The following is a 17125-nucleotide window of genomic DNA, read 5'->3' as shown; positions in this document are numbered from 1 at the left end:
CATTATGACAGAATCCGATGTCATTAAGTTTTAACGAGTCTGACAAAGGAAGAACTTGGCGTCTTTTCCTGTTTAGAGAGTCTGAAAAGACGACAGAAAAGAAAACTCCAAGGGGGTCCTTTTTCGTAAAGTTGTGTCTCCCGAGCCCGAAAAAGTATAAAACAATGCTCGAAAGAACCGCCCGACCATTACGATCGAGGAGTACTTTTCATTTATAGTGACATTGATCCGAAAAAGTAGAAAAGTGATCAACATCATGTCGTTTCGTAACCTGAAACGACAAAGACCCGACAATCTTTTGTTTTCTACATAGTCGGAAAAGAGTTTAAAGATGACCGCCTCTTATTTCCATTTAACGAGTCAAGAGGGAACTCGACAATCTTTTCATCTTTAAACGGTTGGAAAAGATTTGAAAGTAGACCTCCATTTTTATTCTCTTTAACGAGTCAAAAAGGGAAAAATACTCGGCAATCTTTTCATATTTTACGAGTCAGAAAAGAGCTTAAAGGAGACTCGTCCTAGAGGAACGAGTGGTATAAAGGGTAGCAACTGGTTCCAGTAATGGTGGAACTGCCCAAAACATGTAATGGTAAAGAGGCTGGCTAAGAAAACCACTCATCGCTGCAGTTCCTCAGGAAAGGAAAAACAACCAAGTGAAAGCATATGATCGTCCAAAGAGATGGTGGCAATGGAATGAAACAACCAAGGCTCATCTAGCAGAATTCAACGGATAAAAATGGCAATCACGAGATGTAAATCGGGTATGGGTTCATTTTTACACAAGCTTAAACCATGGAGAACTTTGCTTGGATTTTTTTTCATGTTTACACAAGCTTGAAACGAAAAACTATGCTTGTTATAAGTTCGCATGCCCCCAGCATAATGACGCAAAATCGAGGTACATGCCCCCCAAGCTTCATTGCATTCAACAAAGTGGATGGAATGAAGGTTCACTCCCGAGATCTTGTATTTTATGAGATCTTAATCAAAGACTCGATTGGGAGAAGGGGTTGTTTCATTTTTTAATGAGGTTGACACAGTAAAAGAACTATCCTCATAACCCTTGTTTCATTTTTTAATGAGCTTGACACAAGATCAGGAACGATGCTCGACTCCTTGTTTCGTTTTTTAACGAGGTCAACACAAGATCAGAACTATCCTCATGACACCTGCCTTCATTTTTTAATGAGGTTGACACAGGAACAAACTATCCTCGGAACTCTTTGTTTCATTTTTTAACGAGCTTGACACAAGACAAGGAACTGTGCTCCGACCAAGCCTAGTTTCATTTTTTAAGGAGCTTGACACCGGAAAGGAACTATGCTCCACCTGAACTTCATCATAATGAATAGAAAGTCAGGGCTTCCAAGAGTGCCACTCCCGGTGGAAGGGAAACATCTTGGAAGTCAGGGCCCAATGCCCCCAGGACACTATGCACGATGACGGCATCACTGGATCCAGGCATGGGACAGGTGGCCACGTAGTTGATCTGTGGTGGGGTAGATGCAACTGGTGGATGAAAACTAGGAGGGGACGACAACGGCGCAAGAGGCATCGAGGGACTAACGAATGACACTTGATCGATAGTCACAATTCTTCCATCGTGCGGAAAGCAAACCACACGGAAAAGTGAAGAAACGAGGGCCCCCATGGCGTAAACATAGTCGCGACCAAGGAGAAGACTAAAGTATAAAACACCTTGGGTAACCAAGACATCTATATAGACGGTTTTTCCTCCCAAAGTAATAAGGAACTTGGGAGAACTCCTAGAGATGGGCCTCCTCCGTCGAAGGCCAACAGATTCTGAGTGACTGGCCCAAGCTGCGGGGAACCTAAAGCTTGCCAAGTAGTGTACGGCATAAGACTGACAAACACCCCTTCATCCAAAACAGTGCCAGGTACTGCCTTAGCGCAGGCATGTACTGTGATCTGGAAAGGCATATGGGATGGAAGGCGACCGGCGATCAAGCGATTCCAATCAAAGGAAGCGACCAGACTACTTGGTGGGGGAATCATATGATTGCCCCCATGTGCTAAAGGAACTGAAGGAGAACCTTCGGGAGCAGCTGGGTTAGGAGAATCATTTCGGGACTCAAAAGAATCTGAAGAGACGAGAAGAAAATGGGCGTGATTCTCTTCCGAAATAGAGTGAGCGAGCGGCGGACTCGAATCGACACTCTTTCTGACAAATGGTTGGTTTGGAACAGGCTGGGGACAGCCAGGTTCGGGAAGAGGGGCCTGGAAAAGAGAAGAATTTGAAGCAATCTCTTTGTCAGCAGGGGGACGATCTGCAGTTGTAGAGAGACGTTGATAACCAACGGGAAGTTGGGGTGAAGGAGCTGTAAGATTTTCCAAGACAACGGAGGCTTTATCCATGAGTGGACAAAGGTGAAGGGGATGATTGCCTTCACAAAGTTTACAAGGGATTCGAATCTTCCCTTTTTCCTTACCATTTCCAACTGATGAGGTAGCATCGCCGTGAGTTTTAGAGGACGACGAGGGGCGGGCTGGATCATGAGACCATACTTCTAAGACCCTAGGAATTCCAGGACAATCACGAAGAAGATGGTCCTCCTTGCATAATCGACAAGGAAACTTGACCTTCCGCGGAGGAGCGGAAGGGGGCCCGACCTCAGGTGTACTCGAGGGAGTAGCTACACTTGTAACCTCTCCTTTAGGAGCCTTCTTCTTCTTCGTCTTCTTCTTCTTCTTCTTAGCCACCTGGTTACTTGAATCCAGACTTTCACCAGGCGAAGTAGAAGATGAGGACGTAGAAGTAGGCATCGAAGGGGAGAGGTCCACCTTAGAATCAACATGATGTTGTTCAGGTGGAGGGATTGATTGACTAGATGGTGAAACGGTAGGGACCAAAGAGGTTGAGAACAACCAAACCGGCAACCCAACAGTTAACCCTGGGAGGGACAACGTTGCCATATAAGGAGCACCAAAATTTCCAAAAGGAGTGAAATAACCAGGGTTCCTGTTAGAGGGGATCCCTGGGTTGGTGAACCCCGGAAAAGTTGCCATCGAGAATGAAAAGAAGCCTACTCAAGCTAACGCACACAAGATCTAACCAGGTAATGTTTATCGTGGCCAAATAAATTTTAAGACGCAAGGACACAACTTGACCTTTTCATGTTTTAAGAGTCGAGAAAAGGACAAAAAGATAACTCTAGTCTCCTTCGAATGTTTAGTGAGCCCGAAGTGACAAACGCTCAGATGAGCCTTTTCGTTTAAGGAGTCTGAAAAGGATCAATAGTGACTACTCTGGAGAGCTAGGCAAAAAGGTTTACCAAACAAATCCGTAAAATTGCATATACACCTTGGCAGTCATATGAAAACCAAGGACTTCCCGTACGGCAGTCAATCTTCCCGAATGCTGTGTTCGGTGCGTTACGGCTTGTAAGGCGGCATACACGGCTTCCTATGGATAAAGGATGATAACCTAGTGGGGTCTCCCCTATATACGGGACGGTACGTGGGAGCTCAAGTCCGTGCTAGACCACTATTGAGTCACAAAAGGAGGAATCACCCAACCGTAGTGTGAAGCAACAGTGACTAGGTTTAACGACGCCGGAGCACGTCTCTAGCCTAGACCTCTAATCAATGAGTGTTATGTTCCAATGCGTTTTTAAGTTCATTCAGTTCATTTTATGGTTGATCTTTGATTAAGTTTCAGTTTCAGGTCCTATGGTATGTAATCTCTCACAATTTCCTAAATGCAAACTATATGCCAAAGAATATCATTTCGTTCGATGAATGCTAACTACAAGAGAGTTAAGGATTTTTCAAACAAAATGACCACAAACAAGCAAGAATCACTCTAATGCAGCTAATGACAAATAAACGAAACTTTTCTTTAAAGTTACTAATCAATAATAACAATGAAAAGCTTTATTTTCCATTAACTAATGCAAAGCAAAAGAGATTGTTTGTTTCTTTTCAATGGCAAAGCGCACTAAACAAATTTTGAGAGATAGTAACACCGAGAAAAAGAGACAAATTTCACTCAATGAGAACACAATCAAGTCCCTGAAATACCAACGCAGTCCTTCAAAACGAAGAAAATACAAAGACCTCTTATGAGCTATGTGATCCAAGCTCAAACGAAGCCAAGTGAAACCCAAGCGATAAAGAAACAAATCACTTGAATAACAAGGAAAAACTTTGACAACTACTGAGCGAATGCAAAGGAATAACCGCAATGTTGACCGGGTGATCAAAAGAACACAAAACACCTCCGGGAGGCTCGACGCACAAAGCCACGAGATGCCCCAGGGCTAAGATGTGAAACCGATAGAAAAAATCAAACACCCGAATGATGAAGGTCTAAAACCAGTCAAATCAGGGTCAAACACACTCCAGTGATTGAAAAAGACACAACTAGACACAAATCCAAGCTCAGAGGGCTTAAGGACAAGCGAACTTGAAAAGTTGGCAAGCCTGGCGTGATTGTCAGGCTGCAAATCGTGCCTTTACAGGATTGGCACGGGTTGTCTTTGAGCAACTTGCGCCAATGGCGCGACTGTAAGGCTAAAAAGCGCGCTAATCGATTTTGCTAAGTCAAAAACAAAAACAAGAGATCCAGGGCTTGAAAATAGTATCTAGGCAAACCAGGAAGCAAGAAACAGCAAGAAATCCAACCCAGAAAGCTATCTAAGCAATCAAACGAGAAACCAAAGAGACAAGACTCCCCAGTGGAGTCGCAAAATTGTTGTGGAGGTAAATCCTCTCTGCGGACAGAGACGATCCCTACTAGCCCAGACTGGGTCTAGCAACAATCACACAATGCTATCACGCAAGTTCCTAATTGCAAATACAAAGTAGATGGTGAGAACCTACTTGGATTCCAATGCTGGTGTTCATCGAAGGGATGTCGCCTTTGTTCCTTTGCTTTGGCCGGTCACGATCCACACGATATCCATGATATGATACCTGCACATGCAAAGAACAACACGAAAACAAGCGTAAAATCTAGTAGATACAATTATATATCGGTCAGAAAAGATATAACTCAACATCAAACATAAAACAATGAGAGTGGAACCATAATGATAGTCATCTATTATTAATGAATAACAAAGAAGAATACAACCATTGTTCTGACGTCAAATCCTCCTTTGGCTGGGTAGTCAGCTACACAAGTCTTGCAAAGCTTGTTGGGATGAGGAACAAGCCTCTCTCTCTTTGGGTGACAAGAATCTCCTTACTTAGATTTGGCCTTATGGGTGCAAAGAAGGCTCTTGCAGCTTCAAACTCTAAAACTCCTGGAACTATTCACTATTATGACTGTAACTATTGTAACTCCAACTAGCTTGCTCAAGGCATAGAGGCAAACTTTTATAGATAGAGAGGGAAGAGATAGGATCAACCACATTATTCATGGGATTGGTTTTATCACTTGGAAACTTCCATGAAAGGTGGCAAACCACTTTCCCTTCTATGGAGATTCGAAGCCAAACCATCCTAGCTCAACATAGATTCAGTTGGTGAATGGGTTGAAGAGAACCTTTGGGAGTTTGGTCGTTGAAAACTTTACTCAATTCGGTGGCGCGAGTGCGACTCTGGCACAGAGCACCAATGGCGCGCCCTTTATAGAGGATTTCCCTCATTGGCGTGGGCAGTGAACTGTGAACCCGCGCTAATGGCAAAAAGAGTTTTTTTCATGAGGATTTTGGAGGAGATGTCTTCAGGGCAAATAAAGCTCATGCTTAGAGGAATATGATGCAAGTGGTTTCAGGTCATGTCACTTCTCACAGGTCCCGGAATGAGTCCTCCAGTGTGCGAGTGAGGGGTAATAGGGACGGTGACAAAAAGTGACAAATTGTTGTGTAACAGTCACGACTTAGCATTTTCAGCTCAGCCACATGTGCCTGGGCACCCACACACGGCAGGGCACGAGATGACCCAGCCCACCAAAAGGAAATTTGGGGTTTGAATGGGTGCACAACCCGAATGAAGGCACGAGGGTAGGAACATCTTTGACTCTAATACATAAATATACCTGGTGTAACATGCCCTTAAGGTCTTCAACATTTTCTTTTGACTCTTTATAACACTTTAACATGTACTAGGCCTATTTCAATGAGAAAGAAACTCAATGATATATATATATATATATATATATATATATATATATATTTCTTTTCTTGAATAAATACAAATATCAAAAGTACATTTATGAAGACCAAACCCAGTCACACTTTCTTCAACACCCCCTCTGAAGTAGGGAGGTATTCATAAATCATTACAAGGTGTTTGGCTATTTTTCAATCTTGAATAATTCACATAAGAGAAACCAGATTGGCAACCCATCTGTTATAGCATCATATTAACGAACATTGTTCATAGAAAGGACTTGAATAATAGCTTTATATCTCATAAGATCATAGCACAATGTTGGAAAGGACAATGGCTTATAAACACCTTATTCATTGTCTCTAAAGGTACATACCCACCCAGGTGTTCCCTAAGTATGACCTTCTAGGACAATTCTTGTCTTGGGTTCCCAGCCCTCAAAGAATATCACTCATCTTGCCTACTCTTGTCTTGGATTCCCTACACATCCTCAAAGAGCATCAGATGACAGATGATTACCCAATCCTCCCATTCTTTCTTGCCAAGTGAAGACAAGAATTTTGTGTCTATCTCTTCCCCTTGATTGAGGAAGACATGCCCAAGTTTCCTCTGACAAGGAACTTTCCCAAGCTCCTTTGTAGTTGGGAACTTGTTAGAACTCCCTCTTAGCTAGGGACTTGTCCATTCATCAACAACGTATTCTTTGTGTATCCTTCAGCTGCTTGATCTCCTTCTTTCCTTCAATGTCATGAAGTCTTTGTTTGAACTTCTTCTTGGCAGGGTACCAGCCATCGATCACTTTCCCTCCTGGTTTGTCATGTCATTGCTCCCTTCATGGAAAGTGGCCTTCTTGATATATATCAGGTCCTTTTTGTCATCTAGCTACTCCTTTGTCATCTTGTCTATCCTTCATAATACTTATCACATGGATGCTTAGTTGTACTTGCTTGTTCCCATACTTTGATTTAGTGGCCCTTCATGACTTCATCGTGATATTGCTTCAACATCAAATGGTGCTTTTGTTGGATGGCCTCTTCATCATGACATATTTGTAGAGTTGAATTGGTTATCTGCACCTTACTATCTCCAAGGCCTTCGTAGGTGTCAAGGGTCCTTTATCTTTTTCTTCCTTTTTCAGAGTTGCCATGCCTTCTTTCGAGAGATGTTGAGGAATCTTGTCAAATAGTTATTCTTTGTGACCGTGATGTTCTTCACATGTTTGATCTCTTTCTTCATTTATTGTTCTTCTTGGATTGATTAGTCAACCACCTTATACTCCTTATGAGATCACTTCTTCATGTTGACCTTTACTCCATTGTAGTACATGCCTTTGAGCATATCGTTGGCAAAAGATATCCTTTTATTCTTGATCGTGATTCTAGAACTATTCCCAGGACCCAATCAATATATATGATGACATGACTTAAACTTTGATGCATACATGCCTCATCTTGATTATGCTTTTATCATCTCGACTTTATTTGATAGTTCTCCTCAATTGGTGTAGCCTTTCTTGCTTCATCTACTCTCACCTGTATATCATCCTTTCTTGAATCCCATAAATGAAACCCCCAATGAGACATCTACCCCCTTTGAAAGAAGACTTTAAGCAAAGGGGTTGACTTAGTCATAGGAGGATCTTCCTTCTTTTTCTTCTTGTCGTCTTCTTTCACTTCTTGAGTTATATGAGATTCTTCCCTTTTTCTCTTGTTGTTGTTGTCCTTCTTAAGTTTAGGACAATCCCTTTTGTAACGTCCATATTCTTGGCATCCAAATCATTGGACTTTGGAAAAACCTCTCTCTCAGTGAGGAAAACCCTTTCTTAAATTTATCTTATTGAAGCTTCTTATTGGTCATCGAGAAGCCCTAGACCACTGAAAATAATATCCTCAAGCATAAGTCGATTCCTTCCTCCTCTCTGCACTTTTTTTCTTCGGCACTTCATTCCTTGGGAGTGTGTCCTTCTTTCAACTTTTGATAGTCCATGGTGGACTAGCTCTACAAGAGACTCCAACCTTTGATCCTTAGTGAGATCCTTTACCAATGAAGAAACATTCATTCTCTTGACCAACCGAACCTTTTTCTTGATGTGAGGTTGCAAACTCGATGTACACCAAGTTTACTGCACCTGGGGCGATTTCCATCGCGACGAGACATGGAAACCCCAAATTTCCCGCACTTAGGAGGCTTTCAACAAGGTGGGACATGGAATCCCTAGGTTCCCGCAATTTGGCGACTTTTGTCGAGGAGGGACTGGGAGACCCCATGTCATGCTCCTATCCTAGTGGTAGTATTTCAACCACACATAAGCGGGTGTGGCACCACCTTAATTTTTTCTTTTACCAATACTTGAGTACACGGTCTGCGCCTACTTCAACACTCAGTAAATTTTCCAATAAGTGTTCTTAACAATGTAGTGAAAATAACTTACCATAAATTTATCTTCTTCAATTATTCTTTCAACCCATCGTGTCATGTGGTCATGTTGCACTTCCTGCAACCTGCATGACACAACTCCACACTTGTACTGTGAACCTGTCTGCCTAACTTTATGTTCCGTGCTGCCCAAACTTTGCCCATCGGTGTGGTCCATAGTGAGGGCACATGGACCGCACGCAGTGCGCCCTGCCTGCCTGGACGGTAAACCGCCCTGCTCTGCTTGTCTGCACTACCAAGTCTGACCTGCCCGCTATAATCCACCCACCGACGCAGCGCTTTTACCCACATCCTTCCCTTCCTTCCGTTTTCACCCAACTCCTTCCTTCACACTTGTTCTGCGATGTGGAAGTCTGAGTTCGATGTCCCTTCGTCGAATGCCATCCTCCTTACTCATACGCATCCTTTCGCCTAAGGGCTGTGTCTCTCAGGGATAACAAGGGTCAACTCCATCAACATGCATGCCTGGCTAACCTGCCACATGACCTCGACACACCCCATTCCAACGAGCCACCGCATCCCTTCGTGTGAATCATCGCACCCATGGGTCGGCTCCAACACTTAACTGATTACACCCATCGCCACACATCACACACCTGCCCGTGTCCTAACTCGTCTGCACATGGTCATCTCTTTCATCCAGGCAACCAACAAGGGTTGTTACACAAAATATTGTCACCATGACTATTTGCAGTTAGTATGGGTCTATCATCATTCATACTATCCTCCTTAGCAAGTCTCAAACCTCAGCTCTTCATGTCAAGCTTTAAAAATGAGAGAAAGACTTTGAAAATCAATAAAGCTCTAGTTCCACGCTTTCTCTTACTATTACCTGCGGTCCCGCACCCCTTGTTCATGTTACCTGCGGACCTGCCCACTCTGTCTCTAAAGGAGTGGGTGCAGACCCCTATGAAAGTCAAAAAGGGGCAAGTTTATTCTTAAAAACTCACTTGTGGTTAATTCTGGATGATTCTAGAAGGAATCTTGACGTGGATGGTTCGCTCCTAGGTGTTTCATGCATCCCAAAACTAAAGGAGCTAATCCCTTGATGAGAGGAGCTTATCCCTTTGAAGGAGGTCTTTATCCCTTTGAAGGTGGACCTAGTAACTTCCCTCCATTGCACTATAAATTAAGGCATTGGGCTGGTTGCTAGGGAGGTTGAAAGCTGAACATTTTTTAGGGTAAACGTTGTTGGAATTAAGACTTCCTATTTGAGCTTGAGAGGAGAGATTACATACCTTTTGGCTTCTTTGGGAAGAGAGTGAAACTTTTCAAAGTAGAGGAGATTCTTGCTGGACCCTGGGAGGATCTTGTAAAGCGTCAAGGCACCAAGGTTGTAAATTTCTTCTTTGTTTAAAGTTAATACAATCAGATTCATTTTTCTCAACAAAATTGCCTTATGTGATTTGTTTCATGAATTCCTTGATCATCATGATAAATATCCTTTATTATATTGGTTTTTCAGGTGCTATTTAATGTGTGTGCTTGTTTGTGTTTGCAGATTCTTTATAAGGGAGCTCATTTGGATCAATGGAGCATGGCTTCCACAAACATGCATTGGACCCGAGGTAGGCCTAAAACACTTGTTTGCCTTTATCTATAAATTTCATATTTAGAGAAAGATAGAATTTTTTTGGTTTGTTTGTCGATAGATATCATTAGATACTAGGGAGGTCGGTCTTGTCCGCAAGAACGACTTATCCGACCGACAAAATGGCGACTCCACTAGGGACAGTTCTTTTCTTGTGTCAACCTCATTAAAAAATGAATCAGTTGGTTAGAGGATAGTTCCTATTACTGACTCAACCTCTTTAAAAAAAGAATCAGGTATGAGGACAGTTCTTTTCCTGTGTCAACCTCACTAAAAAATGAAACAACTCCCTCGAGTCTTTCCAAGATCTTGAAAGTAAACCTTCATTTCATCCACCCAGTTGAATGCAATGAAGCTTGGGGGGCATGTACCTCGTTTTGCATCATTATGTTGGGGGCATGCGAACTTATAACAAGCATAGTTTTTCATTTCAAGCTTGTGTAAACATGAAACTGAATCCAAGCAAAGTTCTCTATGGTTCAAGCTTGTGTAAAAATGAACCCATACCCATTTTACATCTCGTGATTGCCTTTTTTATCCACTAAATTTTGTTAGATGAGCCTTGGTTGTTTTCATTCCATCGCCACCATCTCTTTGTCTAATCATATGCTTTCACTTGGTTGTTTACCCTTCCTGAGGGACCACATCTATGAGTGGTTTTGTTAGCCAGCCTCTTAACCATTACATGTTTTGAGCAGTTCCTCCATTGCCCGAACCAGTTGCTACCTTTTATACCACTCATTCCTCAAGGTAGAGTCACCTTTAAGCTCTTTTATGACTCTTAAAATATGAAAAGATTGCCGAGCTTTTCTTTTTAAGCTCGTTAAAATGGAATTAAAAAGACGGTCCACTTACAACACTTTTCTGACCATAAAAACATGAAAAGATTGCCGGACTTTTGTCGTTTCAAATTCGATATTGGTTATAAAATGACATGTCATTGATCACTTTTTTACTTTTTTGGATCAGAGACACTAATTATGAAAAGTAGTCCTTGATCATAATGGTCAAGAGGTTCTCTCAAGTATTATTTTATACTTTTTCGGGCTTGGGAGACACAAATTCATGAAAAAGGACAACCATGGAGTTTTTTTAAGTTTTTTCAGACTCCCTAAAATTGAAAAACTCCGAGTTTCTCCTATATTGGACTCGTTAAAATTTAATAGTAAAGGACTTATTCAATTACAAACAGGAACAGACCACTCCTTCTTAGGGTTCAAATTTAAACTAAGTTGGACTCATCCGAAGGATGAGCTTATAATCAAGCAAATGTTATCCTCATCAAGCTTGTCGAAAATAAAGAGGTACTTGCCAGAAATGGTGGGGGAAAAGAGAGAAAAATGAACCTGTTTGTCATACTTTATGTCTCAGAAAAACATTTAACCACTCTTGAACACGACGCTTTTTGTTCACCTGGGTTGGGAAATCCTTTTCCTTACAGTTAATCAAACCATATTGAAAGTCTTCAGCTGGTTTCTGGGAATTAGCTTTGGCTCAGCTGTCACCAAACCATCTGCAGTGTCGTTATGTGTTCAAGAGGTCAGTGCAAATAAGCCATTCATCTGCAAAATATCTGTCATCCATCTTGACCGTCCTTGAGTCAGTCCTTGCAACCATATTTCTTCAAACTTGATCTAGGATTTCGTGTTGTGGGCTTGCCTACGACGGATCGCTTTCTATCGACTTCATCTCATTATCTAGAAAGATGATCTAGAAATCGTCAGTACCTTGGGATCTGCATGCCTCAATGGCAGGTTTCTCGCCTTCGACGATAGGTTGCATCATTGGCCTTCGATCAAAGGATTTCGTGACATGTTCGACATCAACACATCTATTCACATATCATGGATTGTACTGAGTACTTTGAGAGCCATTGACATTACTGGTGGTTTCTCTCACACTTGTTAAAAGTTTACATCATTGATTGGTAATCAAGTGGTTTCTACCATGTTCGACTTCGACACATTCATTCACATGGATAGAATCGTACTATTTCAGGAAGTAGAAATCAAGACCCTGGATCTAGTTTCCACCATCTGTTAGAAAATTATATATTATGGAGCAATGGAACACATAAAATATTGCAGAAATATAAACACAGAAAACGCACAAAACAAGAGAGACAAAAATATACGTGGTTCACCCAGAGTAGTAGTTAGTCTTCTAGTCAGTTTTGATCTGAGTATGGGAATGCCTACCTCAGTGATGATATGATCTCATATATATATTTTGTATTGAATGTTTTTACAAGTTCCAGTCGGGCTGTCCACAAGATGATCCTCGAAATGATAAAGTACTTCACTCTTCTTAGATGATAAATGAAATCCTCATCTACTACAAACTTTTCACTTTAGGGGGCAATCTGTTACACAAAATATTGTCACCATGATTATTTGCAGTCAGTATGGGTCTATCATCATTCATACTGTCCTCCTTAGCAAGTCTCAAACCTCAGCTCTTCATGTCAAGCTTTAAAAATGAGAGAAAGACTTTGAAAATCAATAAATATCTGGTTCCGCACTTTCTCTTACTGTTACCTGCGGTCCCACACCCCTTGTTCATGTTACCTGTAGACCTGCTTGCTCTGTCTCTAAAGGAGTGGGTGCAGACCCCTGTGAAAGTCAAAAAGGCACAAGTTTATTCTTAAAAACACACTTGTGGTTAATTCTGGATGATTCTAGAAGGAATCTTGACGTGGATGGTTCGCTCCTAGGTGGTTCATGCATCCCAAAACTAAAGGAGCTAATCCCTTGATGAGAGGAGCTTATCCCTTTGAAGGAGGGCTTTATCCCTTTGAAGGTGGACCTAGTAACTTCCCTCCATTGCACTATAAATTAAGGCATTGGGCTGGTTGCTAGGGAGGTTGAAAGCTGAACATTTTTTAGGGTAAACGCTATTGGAATTAAGACTTCCTATTTGAGCTTGAGAGGAGAGATTACATACCTTTTGGCTTCTTTGGGAAGAGAGTGAAACTTGTCAAAGTAGAGGAGATTCTTGCTGGAACCTAGGAGGAGCTTGTACAGCATCAAGGCACCAAGGTTGTAAAGTTCTTCTTTGTTTAAAGTTAATACAATCAGATTCATTTTTCTCAACAAATTGTCTTACGTGATTTGTTTCATGAATTCCTTGATCATCACGATAAATATCCTTTATTATATTGGTTTTTCAGGTGCTATTTAATGTGTGTGCTTGTTTTTGTTTGCAGATTCTTTACAAGGGAGCCCATTTGAATCAACGGAGCGTGGCTTCCACAAACTTGCACTAGACCTGAGGTAGGCCTAAAACACTTGTTTGCCTTTATCTATAAATTGCATATTTAGAGAAAGATAGAATTTGTTTGGTTTGCTTGTCGCTAGATATCATTAGATACTAGGGAGGTCGGTCTTGTCCACAAGAATGACTTATCCGGCCGACAAGGGTCACCTACATGCCTTCCATTGGTGACTCACACATCGTGCAGTTATCAAGGGACGTGTGCCATGCCCAACACGGTGCGCCCACTATGAGTGCGCCCGTCACCATCGCGCATAAGCGAATTCCGTGCCAAGTCTTTGCATTTAACCGAACGCTCACCCGAGTCGCATATAACCGAGTGCAGGTGCCCGTACTATGGATTCAATCTTTCGACTCTCTTGGACGCTCCCGACTCGAATACTTGACACCCCAGGCCCCCCGTACGTGGTAGAGGTTTCTGGCACGATGGGACATGGAAACCCTAGATTTCGCACACTTGGGCAGCTGTCGTCATGGTGGGGCAGGGAAACCCTACTTTCCCCACACTTGGACGGCTCCCATCGCAATGAGGCATGGAAACCCCAAGTTCCAGAGATAGACCAGGCAAGTAGTTTCCACCCTGCCGCGAAATGGAAACCCCGAGTTCACAAGACTTGGGCAGTTCTTCATCGTTCCGCAACATGGAAACCATGAGTTCCATAAACTTGGGTGATTTCGGTCGTGTTGCGACATGGAAACCCAAGTTCCCCACACCGAGGCCTCGATTTTCGCCCCGACAGGAGATGGATACCCCAGAGTTCCCGAAATTAGGTGGTTTCCCTCATGCCACGAAACAGACGCCCCCGGGTTCTATGGACTTGGGAGGTTCTCTGTCATTCTGTGGCATAGAAACCTGAGTTCCCTGCACCGAGGTCGCAGTTTCTATCGTGATGAGACATGGAAAACCCCAAGTTTCCCATAATTGGTTGGTTTCCGTCATGCCACGAAATGGAAAGCCCTATGTTCGGTAGACTTGGGCGATCTTTCCCTGTCACACGATGACATGGAAACCTAAAGCTCCCCAAACTTTGGTGGTCGTTCCCTATCGTGCGATGACATGGAAACCTGAAGGTCCCTAGACTTGGGCGGTAGTTTTAGCCGCAGCATGAGCGACATGGGAACCCCGCATTTCCCAGACTTGGGTAGTAATTTTTGCTATGACGCGAAATGGAAACCCTGTGTGTCCACTGACTTGGGTAGCAGTTTCCATCACACCGCGAAATGGACACCATGAATTCCCCAGACTTTGGCAGCTTTTCATAGCCCCACGACATGGAAATCTGAAGTTCCACAGACTCTCGGGCGATTCAAGGTGTGCCGCAACATGGAAACCCCATGTTTCTCAGACTTGGGTGGTTTCCGTCAGCGGTTCCGGCTGTGCCACCACATGGAAATAGCGAGTTGCCCAGACTTGGACAGCAGTATTAAAACACCCCAAGTTTCCAAGACTTGCGATCTAGTTTGCATCGTCATGGAAACCCCAAGTCCCCCATGTTGGGGCATTGTTGAAAACCTTGCATTTCCATCATGCCGTAAAATGAAGAAGCTCGTGGTTCCATCAAGGGCGGGACATGGAAACCCCAAGTTTCCCAAGCTCTAGTGCTAGGGCACGACATGGAAACCCCGAGATTCCCCAGGCTTGGGTGCAGCCAGTTTCGGTCGTGGTGCGACATGGAAACCCCAAGTTTCCCAGGCTTGGGCACCAGGGCACGGCACGGAAACCCCAAGTTTCCCCAGGCTTGGGCACTGCCAGTTTCGATCGTGGTGCGACATGGAAACCCCAAGTTTCCCCAGGCTTGGGTGCCGCCAGTTTCATTCCCGGTGTTTCATGGAATCCCCAAGTTTCCTAGGCTTGGGCGCCAAGGCGCGACATGGAAACCCTAAGTTTCCCAAGGCTTGGGCGCTATCAGTTTCAGTCATGGCGCAACATGGAAGCCCCAAATTTTAGGTGCGGCATGGAAACCCAAAAAAATTTTGTGCCAGGGGGAACCCCCAAATTTTAGGCGCCGGGTGGAAACCCCAAATTTGGGTGTCGGGGCATGGCATGGAAACCCCAATTGTTCCCATGCTTGGGCACCTTTTTCGTCGCAACATGGAAACCTCAAATTTTGGGCACTGGGGTGCGACGTGGAAACCCAAAAATTTTGTGTGCCAAAGCATGACATGGAAACCCCAGTTTCCTCAGGCTTCGGTGCCTTTCTCGTCACAACATGGAAACCATAAATTTCCTGCCCCCTAGCAATAAAAAATTGTCATCTGGAGGAAGAGCCAAAGGCGCGAGAGCGGGAGGGTTGTCCAGATTTCTTTTTGATAAGAGCGAAGCTCTGAATTGAGGTGAGAAAGGGTTGAATCTTAGTGGATCGCAGTAGCAAGGCCACTCTACCACTTACAATACCCCGTCGTGTATTTAAGTCGTCTGCAAAGGACTCTTCTCAACGATCGTTTGGAATTGAACTTGAAATCTTCCCCGATTGATATGCTTCACGGTTGTGGTTTGCAAATGACATGGGCCCGTAGGGGCGACAAAGTGACGCCCCTACTGCGGGTCGAGATACAGTTGAAGAGTGACATGCACCACTTCTAACGTGGATTCTAACTTGGAGGCATTCAGCCATAATCTGACACACAGTGGCTTCGCGCCACTGCCTTTTCAACCAAGTGCGATGACCAATTGTGTGAATCAATGGTTCCTCTCGTACTAAGTTGAATTACTATAGCAGTGTAGTTCATCAGTAGGGTAAAAATAACCTGTCTCATGATGGTCTAAACCCATCTCACGTTCCCTATTGGTGGGTTAACAATCCAACACTTGGTGAATTCTACTTCACAATGATAGGAAGAGCCGATATTGAAGGATCAAAAAGCAACGTTGCCGTGAATGCTTGGCTACCACAAGCCAGTTATCCCTGTGGTAACTTTTCTGACACCTCTAGCTTCAAATTACGAAAATCTAAAGGATCGATAGGCCACGCTTTCACGGTTTGTATTTGTACTGAAAATCAAAATCAAGTGAGATTTTACCCTTTTGTTCCACACAAGATTTATGTTCTCGTTGAGCTCATCTTAGGACACCTGCGTTATCTTTTAACAGATGTGCCGCCCCAGCCAAACTCCCCACCAGACAATGTCTTTCGCCCGGATCGACCCGCCAAAATGTGCCTTAAGGCCAAAAACAAGGGCAGTGCCCCATCTCTGCCCCACGGAATAAGGCGTAGACCCCTAGGCCCAGCCCTCAGAGCCAATCCTTTTCCCAAAGTTACGGATCCATTTTTCCAACTTCCCTTACCTACATTTCTCTATTGACCAGAGGTTGTTCACCTTGGAGACCTGATATGGTTATGAGTACGACTGGGCATGAACAGTAACCGGTCCTCCAGATTTTCAAGGGCTGCTGAGGGCGCACCAGAGATCGCAAGAAATTCGGTGCTCTTCCAATTGCTGGACCCTATCTCTGGGTGAACCGATTCCAAGGTGGGAAAGCTATTAAAAAGAAAAGATAACTCTTCCCAGGGCCCCCGACGATGTCTCCGGATTTCCTAACGTTGCTGCTCACCGCCATGTCCCGATTTGGGAATATTAACCCAATTCACTTTCGATGCTCGTGCAGAGTGCACCCTTGATACAAGGCTTCCCCATCTCTTAGGATCGACTAACCCATGTCACATGGAACCTTTCCCCACTTGTTATAGACATTTTTGTGCCTCGCGACATGGAGCATGAAATGTCAATAATTACAGGGATCCTCAG

General features: G+C 43.5%; 1 pseudogene; it reads right to left on the bottom strand.

Annotated features, from left to right (window-relative positions):
• Positions 1-15702: 15702 nt before the first annotated feature.
• The window catches only part of LOC149152276 (25S ribosomal RNA), a 3922-nt pseudogene continuing 2499 nt past the window's right edge, over positions 15703-17125 (bottom strand).

This window comes from Pinus tabuliformis, chromosome 9 (genome assembly GCF_031772625.1).
Source record: "Pinus tabuliformis cultivar Carrire ecotype Pingquan chromosome 9, CPIR1, whole genome shotgun sequence".
Classification (NCBI taxonomy): domain Eukaryota; kingdom Viridiplantae; phylum Streptophyta; class Pinopsida; order Pinales; family Pinaceae; genus Pinus; species Pinus tabuliformis.
Note: the sequence above shows the minus strand (reverse complement) of the source record. Positions and strands in the feature narration are given on the sequence as shown.